The sequence below is a fragment of the Rhodamnia argentea genome, chromosome 5, assembly GCF_020921035.1.
Source record: "Rhodamnia argentea isolate NSW1041297 chromosome 5, ASM2092103v1, whole genome shotgun sequence".
NCBI lineage: Eukaryota > Viridiplantae > Streptophyta > Magnoliopsida > Myrtales > Myrtaceae > Rhodamnia > Rhodamnia argentea.
This window is the reverse complement of record NC_063154.1, coordinates 10,350,750-10,366,210: the sequence shown is the minus strand read 5'-3', so window position 1 is coordinate 10,366,210 and position 15,461 is coordinate 10,350,750. Positions and strand designations below refer to the sequence as shown.

General features: G+C 40.0%; 1 pseudogene; it reads right to left on the bottom strand.

Moving 5' to 3' along the window:
* Positions 1–1,959: 1,959 nt before the first annotated feature.
* On the bottom strand, positions 1,960–9,837 carry LOC115747467 (annotated as a pseudogene).
* Between the last annotated feature and the right edge of the window lie 5,624 nt (positions 9,838–15,461).

Genomic DNA, 15,461 nt, shown 5'->3' with positions numbered 1-15,461 from the left:
ATCACACGGCTTATCGAATGCTCGACATGTCCGTGCCGGTGGGAGTTTGGAATCACATGGCTTATTGGTTGCACGATTGTCCGTGCCGGCGAGAATTTGGAATAACAAGGTGGATCGGATGCCGGTCATGGCAAATTGCGGGCGTTGCTCCTTACAGGAATGCCCGATATATCCATGCTGGTGGGAGTTCCGAATCACATGGCTTACCGGTCGCCATCATCGAAAGAATGAGACAAAGTCCGGCCATGCCGGAAGAACACCAACTGTCTAGTTTGTTGAGGTAGAGTGGCCGTTAATATTTGGAACATGTGTGATGCATTGTGCATGAAAGTTTATGATGAGTGTTCTGATTGTGTGCGTTGATTTGAGTGTGGTTAAATGCCATGTTGAGTACTGTATAAGCTATGAACCAATGCGGGGTAAGCTTGCATGTAATTGATGGTTGACTGTTTAGTTGCGCCCGATCATGTGGTAGCTATAGCGTTGCGAGAGTCGCACGCTATTTGTCCGTTATCGACAAAATCCTGCATGTTTATGTCACCCCGAGCGAATCAGCACCATACTTTGACTTAGGGTGTTGACTCACGGAAATTTTTTATCTCACTCATTGTTGTTGACCATTTTTCAATTTCTTAGCTATGTAGTAACGTTATACTGGTTTTGAGAAGGAAGTGGACGTTGATCTCTCATTTGGTGTAGCTTTGCGGTCATAGGAAACAACCTTGAAGAGTGGGCTTGTAGATGTTTCGCTTCCCAGAGTTGACGATTATATATAAATAAAGATGATCTTCTGTTGATGGTTGTTGGTTGTATGACTGTCCTTGTTATTTTTAATAGCATGTTCCGTATGCGCTTAATGAAAAGATAAAATGAATGAGTCGATGACGTGCTCGAGACGTCGTCCTCAAATGACTTGAGGCGTTTGGTAGGTTGTTGCGTGCTCGGGAACCGCGCATAACATGTTCCGAGATAAAAAAAAAATGATAACCGATCCCGATAGAGTAGGTAGAACTAGAACCTACTTTGAAGCGGCTAACTCACAATGCGACGCAATAACAGTTCAACTTGAATATTCTGTATCAAGCATGAAATTCTTATGTTAACGTTCAGATGAGGTCGTTAGTGCTTATTGCTCCTTCTATCTTTTTTGCTTATCAAAATAAAAAGAATCAGAATAAATTATGAGAAATCACCGAATAAATCCTAGTATATGATTGCTACCATAGTCCGTTCCTGCTCTTTGACCCACTTCAACTCTCCTTTCTAATGACAAAAGAGTAGAAAAAACTAATTACGCAAATCAACCACTAGCCACAGTCTTGTGTATGGCATCACGGACGCTTTCATCCTCGGAGCGCACGGCCAACTTCATCGCAACATCTCTCTGACCATCGATTCCAAATGACAAACGCACCAGGACCTTCACGTTCCCAATATATACGCCAGACTTCTGTTCCCTAAAGACATGAAACAAGCTCACTTCACACGACGATATCAAATCATAAGAGAGTACATCTAACTACAGAATGAGAAAATGTATGGCCAATTGGAGAAAGGAAAATCCTCTGCTTCCTCCCATTTCTCAATGTCATCGTTTTCCTATCAGTCTCAATGTCTTTTGTTCATCAAACTTTAACAACCTTTACTTCAAGGTTTGTCTAAAAAAGAACGCCCAATTGTACAGAAAGGATAGGTCCGACAAAGTCGGCAAAATTTTCCGTCGCTATTAGAAAAGGCGCAAGTTCATTCACTAGTTCCATGGACTTCAGGGTAAGTGACGAGGTAGAAAGAGCGTGTGCGATATCTGTCTTTATCATGCCCACAAGCCTTTATAGGTGATTCAAAGGCAAAGCATACTGTCATGAATAAGTTAATTTGCATTTGATCAGGTGAACTAGAGATTCAGTAGCGAGGATTTCTATGCAGAAAGGCCAAGGCACCTATTACAGTCCCCGACAGGAGTTGTCCAATTGATACACTAGATAGGTTCACAGCATTTCTAGCATATAAGTTCTTAAACCAACATCAAGTCGCACAAAAAGGTACTTCCAACAAACGAATACCTCACAGGGCTGCATGCCAAGAAGGTTGATGACCGCATTCACAGCTTCTGTTAAGTTCTTCCTAGGGCCAAGACCATATTCATCAACCCGCTCATAATCTGCACCCATGCTTTCCCACAGAATGTAATCTGCTGCAACAACCTCAAGGTCCTCAAGCTGATATTCATCTTCAACCTCAAGGTCCTCTGCTTCGCCAGCGGATGGATCAACCTGTAGGGAGGTAAAATATTAAACAACGAAGTAATTCAAAACTCAAAAAATAAAATTGGTCTGTTGGTTGCATTCTCTCCTCTTTATGCAAGTTAATCATGAGATTTTACCCCAAAAAAACCAGAGTGATAGTATTAAGATTTATTGGGTTTTTTTAAATTACAAGTTGTCGGTAGAGAATGGGCAATCAATCCCACAACAGAATGTGACCATAGAGTAGCACGTGTGCTTCTAGCATACCAAATGTTTTCACATGTTGAGGCAATTAGTGAGAGGATCTACATTAGCTGACGATGACAACAGATGATACTAGGACAAATCAGTTATTACAAGACAAGCCATTCTTCGAACAGTCTTTAGCCATATCACACTAGACATGATCTTGAAGATGGCAAGTCATTCTCCTCTGAAGTATAAGCTGGAGAATAATTATGAAATGAATTAAGTAAAGCAAACTTATACCTCTTTAACAATGAACTTCAAAATATTGGAGAATTTTCCGATGGCAGTCACACCGTCAGGCTTTTCAAATGCCACAAAGGTTTGTCCAGGTGAATCATAAGGAAGAGATGGTAGTGGCTTGGATGCAACTTCAGAAAACTCCTCAGCATCTGAGGAATCCACTATAACAGCGACCTAGAAGCAAATTCAGAAGCTATAATTGAAGTCTCAGGCAATGTGTCAAAGCAGGATATAGCAGTTTTGAAGAAAACATTACATTTTCCTGTAACACCTCCGGAATTGTATTGGTGCAGTTATACTGAAACACGACATGCCTATCAAAAATGTGTTTGACGACATTAACTGTATATTCTATTCCAGCTTCAGTCAACTCAACTGGAGCAGATGACTGCCAAGAAAAGACAACCTTTTTAAGTACCAAAAAAAGATGGACAAAAGAATTCGTGAAATGACCATATAACTACAAAACCTTAAAAAGCTTCCCTAAGCTCGAAAACTCAGCAATTGAAGAAAGAAGTCTCTCATATGCATCAACAGTTGTTGCAGGGCCACTTGGAGGAGCAGCCAGACCAGTAGTAGGCTTCTTTCCAGGGGCTTTTTTGTCTGCAAGTGGCTGCGACTTGATCTCCTTGGGCACAGAGTTTATGTCAAAGGACTCATCTGAAGGCTCCTATATTGGAAATGGACATGTAAGATTGAAGTCAATGGTCATTAGACAAGGAAAGAGGGGTCAGAGAAGACTGACACTATTTTTCAGACTTGTCTCCAGGTTGACCAGGGGAACTTCCAGTGACCCGAAGAGAAACTCATTCATGTTTTCATCAGTTTCAACTTCTGAACTATGACCCCCAAGTGTGTTCAGTAAAGAGTTGCTCTGTCACGAACCTGCAAGTGTGCATGAACTCAGTCGACACAAGACGTGAAGGCTCCTATAGACAGCGCCGTAGAAGAACAAAGATACGGGGCTGCATGGAAGTTGTCAGTGATTAATCCAGCATTGATTAGATCAGAAAGAACTGTTGAAAGGAGAATACAACATTTGCTAAATAGCAGAAGAAAAAAGAAACTCGGGGCACCTTCAAATGATTCGACCTTGGCACCGAACTTTGCCATGGTGCTTACAGCGCTGGCCTGAACAGTAGCATTCTTAAGATGCACCCGATTGTATATGTACCGTATGTACTTACTAGGATCTGAGGTTTTCGGCCCTTCGATTCCCAGAAAATGGAGAATCTAACAACGAAAATGCAACCACACATGTACAAGTTGGTTTTTAACAAAATGGGAACTCTTGAAACATAATGGTAACTTAATAACTCACCTGTGTTGACAAATAAGTAAATTCACAATCTTCAATAAACTCGCACAGATGAAGCAACCCACTTTCTTTTGCTTCAGGTATATCCCTAATGAGGATCACAATTGAATCTGTAATTGCCTTTTTATACTTGAATCCCCCTTCTTCCCTAAGAATGTTGCTAAGGAAGTTCATCCTGACAATAAACCAAAAAAGCTGATCCACATAGCGGTTACTTTAGAGAATGAACGCATTATAATACATAATTCATGTACTAAAAAGGAAATGGAAGGAGGCCAACTCACAGGGATCTGTATTTCAGAGGAAACTTCAAGCATAATGACCTTATGGCTTCCACCACTACAATTTTGAACTCATCAGCAATATCTGACATAAAATTGGTAATCTGCTTTATCAGACGATCAACACTTGATTCATTTCCTGTCTTCAGGGGAGTGGTGATGGCAAGTGTGGCAATGCTTCTGTTCTGGTCAGAAATGAGACTCTCCATATCTATATTGCAATTAGTGACGGCCATTGGATGTGTCATGGCAACCTGTTAAAGAATATTCTTGAAAAATTACTCGAGATAGAATCATAACTGCAGGAATGATAATGTAAAATATTGGTTGGTTGTCCCACAACAAAATTCTTTTTTGAGGCCTCATGGAATCCTTGGCCTGGGTCAAAATTTGACAAAAGAAATCGACTATATTCAACACTGCAAACAAGATGCAAAGTATGTGGAAATCCAGACTTGAGAGGTCTTATTCCAACTCCTGCGATAGTTCCAAGAGAAGAGCTCCTGATTCGACCACTAGTTCAGTTCTAGTACCAAAACCGGTAGCTGCTCCAAACATCCTTTCCGAGCCTGAACACAACTCAATTCTGGACAAAAGTCCATATACACATCATCTGAAAACTTCCATCTCACAATTCCTGGGTCAATAAATAGGGTACAACAATCTACAACTAGCTGCTTTGTCTATTTACCCTCCTGGGGCTCCAAATACAGTATAATGACTAAAACAAGCCACTCTGTTTCTTCAAATACATGGGTGCCTGTGCACCTATACATTCATATGTACACATACACACATACAACTTATGAAGCAAGACATAAGTAACCATATATGCAGACTGAAGGTGATGATGACGAAACTGCTCCCACCCATTTCAGAGGATGGATTGATATTTTGATTAGCACTTTACACATTAAAAGGTTTTAAAAAAGAATTGACAGAAAATCTAGGTAAGAGTAGGGCCGGCAGAGACTAACCTTATTCAGAGTGCGGATGGCTGCAAATCTTAGCACTGGTTTGGAAGAGCTTAAAAAGAGCTGAAGAACAGTTATTGCTGGAGTCAATTCCCTGCTTGTCTCTCCATTAAGCTCGGTGATAGCTCTCACAGCCTCAAGAATCACCATTTCAGCCTTGTGCCGCAGACAGCTTTCCAGATAATAAAAAAAATGGTCTTTCACCAGTTTGTGAATTACTGACTGATTCATGGATAACCTGCATACGTTGTTTAAAATATGATAATGTTACACAAATTAGTTATGTCATATTGAAAAGGAATCCTTCCAGCTAAGTAGTTACAAGTACCTGACTAGCATAGCGTATTAAAAGGCACTGGGACAAAAGCGATCGAACAGACCCCCTAGTCAAGCTTATTACAAGCTTGCTTACACCAAGTCTATCATTTTGCCGAATCTGCATGTTTTGAATTGGATGTGATGTCAGCACCTTTAGGGTTATAAGTAACAGAAGTACAATTTAAGCATACAGAAAAAAGAACAGTCTCATCATTGTGTGGCATTGTTTACATTAAGAGTATAATCAGAGGCTCCTCTTTCTTTTTGGCCAAAAAGGAGTGCCTCTTTCCACAAAAAAAAAAAAGAGAGGAAAAAATAGCATAATACAAGACACATTATGTCCAGCAGCACTGAAAAAAAAAAAAACACGCTAGATTATGACCAGTCAATGTAGAAGACAAATTCAGGTTTATATTTAGAAAAGGAAAGAAGACCAAAAGAAAGGGGAAAAGTACACCGGAAGTGCCATAACTTTTGTACGGCGTTCACTTGAGTGTCATAACTTTCAAAACGTTAACTTAAGTGCCATAACTTTTAAAAATCGTTCACTTGAGTGTCATGTTAACGTGGCAGCCGGAAAAACTGACGTGGCAGCTGGGAAAGTTATTGTAGCACGCCGGATAAGTTACTGTAGACGCCGGAAAGATGACGTGGCACGCCGGAAAAGTTACTATAGCATTCAAGTGAATGATTTTATTCTAACGTAGCACTCAAGTGAACGAGTTTTGAAAGTTATGGCACTCAAGTGAACGTTGTACACAAGTTATGACACTTCTAGTGTACTTTTCCCAAAGAAAAGAAAGGCGATGGATCATGACACAACGTGAATCAGCCAGTTTACAAAATAGACTGAACTTGTTATGGCTAAAGTACACTATAAGTGCCAAAACTTGTGTACGACGCTCAATTTAGTGCCAAAACTTTCAAAACGATCACTTAAATGCCAATTTTTTAAAAAACGATCATTTAAGTGCCAATTTTTTCTAAAAACGATCACTTGATTGCCAATTCCAATTTGAGCTGACGTGGCTTGTCAGAAATCTGACACGTATTATTTTTTTATTAATATTTGAACCGACGTGTCTCAAGAGAGTTGACACTGAAATGGTCATTTTTTAAAAAAATTGACACTTAAATAATCGTTTAAAAAAAAAAATGGCAAAGCGATCGTTTTTTCAAAAAATTGATACTTACGTGATCGTTTTGAAAGTTTTGACACTAAAGTGAGCGCCGTACATAAATTTTAGCAGTTGTAGTGTCCTTAAGCCCATTTAAGTTGTTCTAGGTATTGAAGAAAACGGAAGACTAAGTATTTACATTTACCCACCATGATAAAAAAAAAAGGAAACATAAAATATCTGCGTCCTTCTTGTCTCTTATCAACAATGCATTTTCATCTAGAGCCATTGCAACTAACAGTTTGCTTGATTATGACCAAGCAAGGATAAATTAAGTCTATTTTAGATCGGAGATCATTGATCACGGGGGCAAAAAAAAAAAAAAACATGGCTCCTCCGATCAGTGACCTAAACCCTGACTAAAACACAGGATCTAAAAACTCATGAATCGCATCAGCATCCCACAAGTTGGGCTTCATTACATAAACGATCCAAAAGTACGTGAGGAGGTTTAGATGACCAATTGCTAGGTAGGGCTTTTGTCCTATGGGCTTTGGCGACCCAATTGCAACTGAATTGGCTTCTCTAGGGCAATAGACAACCTGGACATCAGGAAGGAGTGAGAGTATATCACAACACTCTTTGATAACCACACGGCCTTCCCACTCAAAATGATCTGCGCCCTGATGTTGGAGTGCTCTTATCAGTTGTAAACAGTCCGCTTCTATTTCAAAGACTTCGTTAGATCGAGTCAGACAGTACTTCAACGTTTGGAGCAGCGACATACCCGTCGAGAAGGCATCCTGTGAAGTCTCGACATACCCAGGAGACGCAGCCTTCCAGTGAACCAGGTTGAAAGGAGCCATCAAAGTCGAGCTTCAGAACTCCCTTCTGCCTGGCATTATGTTTTTCTTCTTCATTGCAAATTTAATTGTGCTATACCTGCATTGAACGTGTCTGAACATTGTTGGCTGAATGTCGTCTAATTGCCGAGGATGGACCATCACAAAGAAAGAATCGATTGAACATCCTAACATGATATATGCAAAGCTCTCAAGAGCAATTTCAATTTTGCACATTTTTGAATCTGACCCTTCATTGAAATTAATTACGAATAAAAGCAATTGACACAACACAACACCACATCAATATATAATCCGACTTTTCTCTTCCATCACGAACAAATATAAACAATTGTTCAAAGGAAGTTTTTTTTTAAAATAAAACAGAAAAAATGAAAAAAAAAAAGCTATAAGATTATTATAGATTCGGGTTGATTTGAGCCAGCTTCTGTAGCTCGCACTTCTTTAAAACCTTATCAGGTAGCTTCCCCTTAGCCATTTCTTTTAGGTGTTTTCTGTTACTCATAAAAAGCCCATGGTCATGTTCCCGCATCTAGATATCGGCCCCGATCCCTATCCCGAAGAACCAGTTTTGCTTGGTCATGAGAACTAACTAAAGGTCGGAGGGGCGGAGGAGAAGTGTTATGGGAAGAATTGATAGATGAGGCACTTCGAACCCAAGCATGTTTCATTATCGCGACCTTTTTTTTTTTTCTTGTTGCCGTCGTGAGGCCTCATTCCGTGTCTAGACCAACATGGAATGGATCGGTGCCAAGGGTCTCTACCCAAGTGGTGGCCGGAGCATAGCAATTCGTCAATAGTACGTCCACGATATTGCCGTAGAAGTTTATTTAAGGGACGGGCCGGTTGTTACGGTCAACGCGCAAGAATATGTTACCAGGATTTTCCATCTTGATAGCTACTTAGTGATTCAGAGATGGTTGTAGAAAACAAGGGTTCACGGATGATAGTAGAAAACTAGGTTCCATGAATTTATAGAGAAAAAAGGACTAGGAAAAGACCATGAACGATTCACTTGTGAATGAGACCGACCCCGAAAAAAGGGTGTGAGATAATGGGCTGTGCGGGTGAGACAACTCGTTCGCATGACACATTGTACCAATTCCCTCCATCAGTACATTAGAATTGATTACATTACCTCAAAAGAACAATTCCCGAAAACTCTCAATACCCGTAAATTCTCTCATATATATTAATATTGGTTGTTAGCAAAAATAAACATTGTTGTTGCTAACACGAAAAAAGAAAAAGAAATAGAAGGAATCGATGTTTCTATCTTTCTTTGTCTTTACTCGAACTTCTCTATAATCAGCTCTAAAAAGTCTCTATACCCGCAAATGCTCTCGGAGATATTAATGTTTGTTGTTAGCAGAAATTAACATTAGGGTTGCCAACCCGAAAAAAGAAAAAAGAAATAGAAGGAATCATTGTTACTACCTCTCCCTATCTTTACTCGTACTTCTCTATGAGAGCATTTACACATAGAGAGACTTTTCAGAGCAGGTTGTTCTCTTATGGTAATGCACTCAATTCTAATGTACTATGCAAGGTCGAAGATCCGAACAACATTTATTTCTGTTAACATTAATGTATGGATTCCTTATCACTTATGTAAGAAAGTGGAACCCACACAGCTTTGACACGAGCAACGTTAATATTTCTTCCAAAATTTTCATCCCGATTACGTATGCAACATTGGTGTTCTTTTAAGATTGGTAATTCAAGGTAGTTGAATTTCCCACCTCACCAAATGCAAAACATTAAAGCTACATCCATCCGATTTTTTATTTTTTGTTTTCTTTTGATCGAAAAAGTTGAACAGGTTCTCGGTCTCGTTCATCTTTCCCTGCTTTTCCATCGAAAACGAGACTTTCCTCTTTCAGGAAATCATCAGACTTCAAAGTAGTTTATGCTTTATTTCTTTCGTACTCTTCATGGAATCTTGTCCCTTAAAAAATCAACCCTTTTTTCGACAAAATTGTCTCACTCCTCTCTTCATTGCTTGCATAGCAGTAAAATAGGGCACGCAAAATCAAACTTGCTCGGAGAGGAAGCAGAAACATGCATCAAGGGTTACGTACTTTATTTGGACAAGAGATAGTTGAGGCTGGTCCCATTGACTCTGGATAAGGATGTCCTCCTTCTCTAGTTCATAGCCCAAGAACTCTCGAGCCGGCTTCAGTAGCTCGCACTTCTTTAGAACCTTATCGGGTAGCTTCCCCTTAGCCATTTCTTTCGGATCTTTTGTGTTGCTCATAAAGAGTCCATGGTGATGTTCCTTCGTCTAGACATCAGCCCCGTTCTCCACCCCATAGAACGAGTTTTGCTCTGCTGCGAGAACTACCTAAGGGTCCAAGGCGGGAAGAGAAGTGTTGTGGGAAGAATTGATAGATGAAGCATTTCGAACCCAAGCATGTTTCGTGATCGCGACCTTGTCGTTTCGGTTGTTGCCGACGTGAGGCCCCATTCCATGTCTAGACCAACATGGAATGGATCGGTGCCAAGGGTCTCTACCCAGGTGGTGGCACGAGCACGGCACTTCGTCAACGATGCGTCCACGGTATTACCGTAGATTTTTATTTGATGGACGGACTGGTTGTTCGGGTCATCATGCAAGAATATGTTACCGGGATTTTCCATCTCGATAGCCACTTAGCGATTCAGAGATGGTTGTAGAAAACAAGGATTCATAAATGATAGTAGAAAACAAGGTGCCACTAATTTATAGAGAAAAAAGGACTAAGAAAAAACCATGAACGATTCACTTGTGAATGAAACAGAACCTGGAAAAATGTTGTGAGATAAAGGGCTGTGCAGCTAAGACAACTCGTTCGCATGACACATTGTACCGATAGCCTCCATCGATAAATTATAATTTATAAAATTACTTCAAAAGAATAATTCCCCGAAAAGTCTCAATACCCGTAAATTCTCTCATATATTTTAATATTAGTTGTTAGCAAAAATTAACACTATTGTTGCTAACGGGAAAAAAGAAAAAGAAACAGAAGGAATCGGTGTTTCTCTCTTTCTATGTCTTTACTCGAACTTCACTCTAATCAGCTCTAAAAAGTCTCTATAACGGCAAATGCTCTCGGAGATATTAATCTTTGTTGTCAGCAGAAATTAACATTAGGGTTGTTAACCCGAAAAAAAAAAAAAGAAATAGAATGATTCATTGTTACTACCTCTCCCTATCTTTACTCGTACTTCTCTATGAGAGCATTTTCGCTTAAAGAGACTTTTCGGTGCGAGTTGTTCTTTTGTGGTAATGCACTCAATTCTAATGTACTATGCAAGGTCGAAGATTTGAGCAACATTTATTTCTTTTAACGTTAATGTATGGATTCCTTGTCACTTATGTATGAAAGTGGAACCTACACAGCTTTGACCTCAGCAACGTTATTTATTTCTACCAAAATTAATGTCCCGATTACCTATGCAACATTGATGTTCTTTTAAGATTGGTAATTCAAGGTAGTTCAATTTCCCACCTCACCAAATACAAAATATTAAAGCCACGTACATCCGGTCTTTTCTTTTTTTGTTTACTTTTGGTCGAAAAAGTTGAACAGTTCTCGGTTCTTGTTCATTTTTCCCTGCTTTTCCATCGAAAACGGGACTTTCGCCTTTCGTGAAATGATCAAACTTCAAAATAGTTTTCCGCTTTATTTCTTTCATACTCTTCATGGAATCTTGTCTCTTGAGAAATCAACCATTTTTTCGGCAAAATTGTCTCTCTCCTCTCGTCATTACTTTCATAACAGTAGGATATGGCACGCAAAATCAACCTTGCTCGGAGAGGAAGCAAAAACATACATCGAAGGCAACATACTTTATTTGGACAAGACATAGTAGAGGCTGGTCCCATTGGCTCTGGGTAAGGAAGTCCTTCATCTCTAGTTCGTTGCCTAGGAACTATCGAGCTAGCTTCTGTAGCTCGCACTTCTTTAGAACCTTATCAAGCAGCTTCCCCTTAGCCATTTCTTTCGGGTATTTTGTGTTGCCAATAAAGAACTCATGGTCATGTTCCCGCACCTAGACATCAGCCCCAATCCCGACCCCGTAGAACGAATTTTGCTCGATTGCGAGAACTACCTATGGGTCAAAGGAGGGAGGAGGAGTGTTGTGGGAAGAATTGATAGATGAGGCATTTCGAACCCAAGCATGTTGCCTTATCGCGACCTTGTTGTTTCGGCTGTTGCCGTCGTGACACCCCATGCCGTGTATAGACCAACAAGGAATGGATCGGGGCCAAGGGTCTCTACCCAGGTGGTGGCCTGAGCATGGCAGTTCGTCAACAGTACGTCCACGGTATTGCTGTAGATTTTTATTTGATGGACGGACTGGTTGTTTAGGTCTTCGTGCAAGAATACGTCACCAGGATTTTCCATCTCGATAGCCACTTAGCGGTTCAGAGATGGTTGTAGAAAACAAGGGTTCAAAAATGATCGTAGAAAACTAGGTGCCGCGAATTTATAGAGAAAAAAGGACTAGGAAAAAACCATGAACGATTCACTTGTGAATGAGATCGAACCCGGAAAAATGTTGTGAGATAAATGGTTGTGCAAATGAGACAACTCGTTCGCATGGCACATTGTACCGATTCCCTCCATTAATACATTAGAATTGATTGCGTTACCTTAAAAGCACAATTCCCCGAAAAGTCTCAATACCCATAAATTCTCTCATATATATTAATATTGGTTGTTAGCAAAAATTAACACCGTTGTTGCTAACACGAAAAAAGAAAAAGAAATAGAAGGAATCGGTGTTTTTGTCTTTCTTCGTCTTTACTCGAACTTCTCTATAATCTGCTCTAAAAAGTCTCTATATCCGTAAATGCTCTTAGAAATATTAATATTGGTTGTCAGCAGAAATTAATATTAGGGTTACTAACCCGAAAAAAGAAAAAAGAAATAGAAGGAATGATTGTTACTACATCTCCCGGTCTTTACTCGTACTTCTCTATCAGAGCATTTACGCTTAAAGAGACTTTTCGGTGCGGGTTATTCTTTTGTGGTAATGCACTCAATTCTAATGTACTATGCAAGGTCGAAGATTTGAGCAACATTTATTTCATTTAACGTTAATGTATGGATTCCTTGTTACTTATGTATGAAAGTGGAACCTACACGACTTTAACCTTAGCAACGTTATTTATTTCTGCCAAAATTAACGTTCTGATTACCTATGCAACATTGATGTTCTTTTAAGATTGGTAATTCAAGGTAGTTCAATTTCCCACCTCACCAAATGCAAAACATTAAAGCCACATCCATCCGGTCTTTTCTTCTTTTGTTTACTTTTGGTCGAAAAAGTTGAACAATTCTCGCTTCTCGTCCATCTTTCCCTGCTTTTCCATCGAAAACGGGACTTTCGACTTTCGTGAAATGATCAAACTTCAAAATAGTTTTCCGCTTTATTTCTTTCATACTCTTCATGCAATTTTGTCCCTTGAGAAATCAACCTTTTTTTCGGCAAAATTGTCTCTCTCCTCTCTTCATTGCTTTCATAGCAGTAGGATAGGGCACGCAAAATCAACCTTGCTCGAAGAGGAAGCAAAAACGTACATCGAAGGCTACGTACTTTATTTGGACAAGACATAGTAGAGGCTGGTCTGATTGGTTCTAGGTAAGGAAGTTCTCCATCTCTAGTTCGTTGCCTAGGAACTATCGAGCTAGCTTCTGTAGCTCACACTTCTTTAGAACCTTATCAAACAGCTTCCCCTTAGCCATTTCTTTCGGGTCTTTTGTGTTGCCAATAAAGAGCCCATGGTCATGTTCCCGCATCTAGACATTAGCCCGGATCCCGACCCCGTAGAACGAATTTTGCTCGATCACGAGAACTACCTATGAGTCGGAGGAGGGAGGAGGAGTGTTGTGGGAAGAATTGATAGATGAGGCATTTCAAACCCAAGCATGTTGCCTTATCGCGACCTTGTTGTTTCGGCTGTTGCCGTTATAAGGCCCCATGCCGTGTATAGACCAACATGGAATGGATCGGGGCCAAGGGTCTCTACCCAGGTGGTGGCCTGAGCATGGCGGTTCGTCAACAGTACGTCCACGATATTGCCGTAGATTTTTATTTGATGGACGGACTGGTTGTTCGAGTCGTCGTGCAAGAATATGTTACCAAGATTTTCCATCTCGATAGCCACTTAGCGGTTCGGAGATGGTTGTCGAAAACAAGGGTTCAGAAATGATCATAGAAAACTAGGTGCGGCGAATTTATAGAGAAAAAAAGACTAGGAGAAAATCAGGAACGATTCACTTGTGAATGAGATTGAAACCGGAAAAATGTTGTGAGATAAATGGTTGTGCAAATGAGACAACTCGTTCGCATGGCACATTGTACCGATTCCCTCCATTAATACATTAGAATTGATTGCCTTACCTTAAAAGCACAATTCCCCGAAAAGTCTCAATACCCATAAATTCTCTCATATATATTAATATTAGTTGTTAGCAAAAATTAACATCATTGTTGCTAACACGAATAAAGAAAAAGAAATAGAAGGAATCGGTATTTTTGTCTTTCTTCGTCTTTACTCAAACTTCTCTATAATCTGCTCTAAAAGTCTCTATACCCGTAAATGTTCTTAGAAATATTAATATTGGTTGTCAGCAAAAATTAACATTAGGGTTACTAACCCGAAAAAAGAAAAAAGAAATAGAAGGAATGATTGTTACTACATCTCCCAGTCTTTACTCGTACTTCTCTATCAAAGCATTTACGCTTAAAGAGACTTTTCGGTGTAGGTTGTTCTTTTGTGGTAATGCACTCAATTCTAATGTACTATGCAAGGTCGAAGATTTGAGCAACATTTATTTCTTTTAACGTTAATGTATGGATTCCTTGTCACTTATGTATGAAAGTGGAACCTATACAGCTTTGACTCGAGCAACGTTATTTATTTCCGCCAAAATTAACGTCCCGATTACCTATGCAACATTGATGTTCTTTTAAGATTGGTAATTCAAGGTAGTTCAATTTCCCACCTCACCAAATGCAAAACATTAAAGTCACATCCATCCAGTCTTTTCTTCTTTTGTTTACTTTTGGTCGAAAAAGTTGAACAATTCTCGGTTCTCGTCCATCTTTCCTCGCTTTTCCATCGAAAACGGAACTTTCGACTTTCGTGAAATGATCAAACTTCAAAATAGTTTTCCGCTTTATTTCTTTCATACTCTTCATGCAATCTTGTTCCTTGAGAAATCAACCCTTTTTTCGGCAAAATTGTCTCTCTCCTCTCTTCATTGCTTTCATAGCAGAAGGATAGGGCACGCAAAATCAACATTGCTCGGAGTGGAAGCAAAAACATACATCGAAGGCTACATACTTTATTTGGACAAGACATAGTAGAGGCTGGTTTGATTGGCTCAGGGTAAGGAAGTCCTCCATCTCTAGTTCGTTGCCTTGAAACTCTCGAGCCGGCTTCAATAGCTCGCACTTCTTTAGAACCTTATCAAGTAGCTTTCCCTTAGCCATTTCTTTCGGGTCTTTTGTGTTGCCCATAAAAAGCCGATGGTCATGTTCCCGCATCTAGACAACAGCCCCGATCCCGATCCCGTAGAACGAATTTTGCTCGATTGCGAGAACTACCTATGGGTCGGAGGCAGGAGGAGGAGTGTTGTGGGAAGAATTGATAGATGAGGCATTTCAACCCAAGCATGTTGCCTTATCGCGACCTTGTTGTTTCTGCTTTTGCCGTCGTAAAGCCCCATTCCGTGTCTAGACCAATATGGAATGGATCGGTGCCAAGGGTCTCCACCTAGGTGGTGGCTCGAGCACGGCACTTCGTCAACAATACGTCCACGGTATTGCCGTAGATTTTTATTTGATGGACGGATT